The following is a 2,781-nucleotide window of genomic DNA, read 5'->3' as shown; positions in this document are numbered from 1 at the left end:
CCTCCTGCACCTAATTTTTTCTCTTTGACCCCATAAAGATTACCACGATCTGAATTTGCTGTCTCCATCCCAGTAGTGTCATTTAACATGTTCCACCGTCCCCTGCACTTCATGATGATTGGTTGGTGGATGCTGAGGCTTGGTCCCACTCAGGTTACATTTGGCTTCAGGGGTGCACGTTCCTACAGCAAGAGGCCCATTATGTATGATTGACCCTCTCTGATGTTAGCAGACATTGACGATCACTTGCTACATTCATAAGTTTGACAGAGGTTTGCAACATGCCATATTCTAATTATTTTATTCCCTCTTTATTTACTCTCTGGGGTACTTCCATGGACAGAAATGTTCCCCCCTCAGCTAGTGATGGTCACCCTGAGGAATAGCTCATACAGGAAAGACAGGACAAATGCTTGACTCTTCCCTTTACCTACTAGTTCTAGAAAACTGAATTGTTTCCCTGCCATCTTCCAAAGAGACGAAGAGTTTGTTTGCTCTTCTTTCACTGTCACTATGATTTTCTGTGACGGTAAGATTTAGTTTCTTTCTCTCTCTCACCTGCGTTTTGGTCCTACCAGTGGGTTGTGTTCTGTCTTGTGTATTCACGGTAGTCATTATCATTTTTTGGATCCCAGATGCAGGATTCCCTTGAAGATTTCTTGTAGGGCTGCTCATGTGGTGGTGAACATAGAAAATACACTATTTTGTTTGTACGGAAAATACACTATTTCTCCCTCATTTCTGAGGGACAGCCTTGCTAAGTACAGAAATTTTGACAGGCAGTTCTTTCCTTTTAGTATTTTGAATACGTCATCCCATTTCCTTCTGGCCTGCAGACTTTCTGTAGAGAAGTCTGCTGTTAGTCTGACGGGGCTCCCTTATACATGATTTGATCTTTTTCTCTTGCTTCTTTTGAGATTCTCTCTTTGTCTTTGAGCTTTGCCAGTTTGACTTTAATGTGTCTTGGAGAGGATAATTTTGGGTTGAATCTGTTTGGGGATCTTTGAGCCTCAGCGATCTGAAGGTCCATGTCTCTCCCTATAACTGGGAAGTTTTCTGTTGTTATTTCACCGAATAGGATTTTCAGTCCTTTTCCTTTCTCCTCCCTTTCTGGAACACCCATGATTCAGATGTTTGTGCACTTAAAGTCGTCTACTAACTCTCTTAGATTTTCTTCATTATTTTTAATTCTTTTTTCCTTTTTTTTTTTTGTCTACCAAGATTATTTCAGAAAGACTATCTTCAAGGTCATAAATTCCTTTGTCTGCTTGTTCAATCCTGCTGCCTAAGCTCTCAGTTGTGTTTTTTATTTCTTTGAGTGAATCTTTCAGTTCCATTAGTTCTGCTACATACTTTTGTCTGGTATTAATCTTTTTGTAAATCTCCTCCTTCATAACCTGGATTATTTTTTCTTATTTCGTTATGTTGTCTAAGGGAGTCTTCTCACATCTCAGTGAGAATCCTCAAGTTGTTTTTCTTTGGCTTAATATATGTGTATGTCCACACAAAGGTACATAACAAAATAATGAGGAAATACTCATGACAGTTACAATTACACTCTTTGGTTCTGTAATGGTAACATGGTCATAGTTGGTGTATTTTTTTTTAAGAAAACGTAATTTTATTAATTTTTTTTTACACTCCACTATGTTGTTGCAGAGCTGTTGGGAGGATGGGGTAGAGGAGAAAGGGGAAGGAAATGGAACAAAAGAAGGAGGAAGGAGGAGGGGTGGGATTGAGGCCTGTGGCACCCCCTTCTTTCCTACAGAGGAGACTGGGGGGTTTCCAGTGGTGGCTTCGTCATTGCCAGGGTGGGTGCAGATGTTAGGGGTGTGTGGCAAAAGCCCTCCCACTCCACTACTGCAGCCTGGAAACCTGGGGCCCTTCTTCCTACAGCTTGGTGGTCATCGCTGGGCTGGTTGCAAGTGTCATGTGGGCATGGCTGAGACCCTCGGCTCCCCACCACCCTGGTTTCAGAGAGCCCAGGGCACTTCCTGCAGTGGCTCGGTGGTCATCACTGGGCTGGATGCAGCTGTCACGGGGGTGTTGCCGAGGCCCTTGTTCCCCCACTGCCCTGGTTCCGGAGAGCACTTCCTTCAGCAGCTCAGTAGTCACTGCTAGGCTGGCTGCACAGGTTGGGCATTGTGGCCGAGGCCCTTGGCCCCCCACTGCCCTGGCTCTGGAGAGCCCAGGGCGTTTCCTACAGTGCTTGATGCTTATAGCTGGGGTGGTTGTACGTGTCTCGGGCGTGTGGCTGAGGCCCTTGATCTCCACCCTCGGGACTGGCTGTGAGTGTCCAGGGGCATGGCCAAGGCTCCAGCTCGCCCCCGTTTCTGGCTTGCTAGCCCAGGGGACTTCGAGTCCTTCTAGTTGTTATAGGTGTTCTCTGGTGAAATGAGACCTTTTCTACTTAATATCAAAATGTGCTGTTCCCACCACTTCAACTCTGCTGGAACTAATTCGTTGTCCTTTGCTTACTTCTAAAATGGGGGAACTTCCTGTGGGGACCAGTACTCGAGCTGTGTGGTTTAACTAAATTGCTGCTTTGCTTCTGACTCCCTAGAGAAGACTTTTTGTGCAGCTCAGGGTTTAATGGTTGACTTTACAGGTACTTCTGGGTCTAGTGAAATCTGGTGCACCTGGGTTATGTAGAAACTCTGGTCTGGGTCTGAGTCTTTTCATCACACTGCACCACATGCAATTCTATATTCCTGACCAGTGTCCTCTCACTGGTCCTGTGCTGACTGGGGGGCAGATCAGCTGTCCTTGCTGTGCCTCAGT

At 45.5% G+C, this 2,781-nt stretch overlaps 1 pseudogene; it reads right to left on the bottom strand.

Moving 5' to 3' along the window:
* The window catches only part of LOC103610299, a 5,610-nt pseudogene that overhangs the window by 1,198 nt on the left and 1,631 nt on the right, over positions 1–2,781 (bottom strand).

Source organism: Galeopterus variegatus, unplaced genomic scaffold (assembly GCF_000696425.1).
Source record: "Galeopterus variegatus unplaced genomic scaffold, G_variegatus-3.0.2 Scaffold10894, whole genome shotgun sequence".
Lineage (NCBI taxonomy): Eukaryota > Metazoa > Chordata > Mammalia > Dermoptera > Cynocephalidae > Galeopterus > Galeopterus variegatus.
This window is presented reverse-complemented; position numbering and strand designations above follow the sequence as displayed.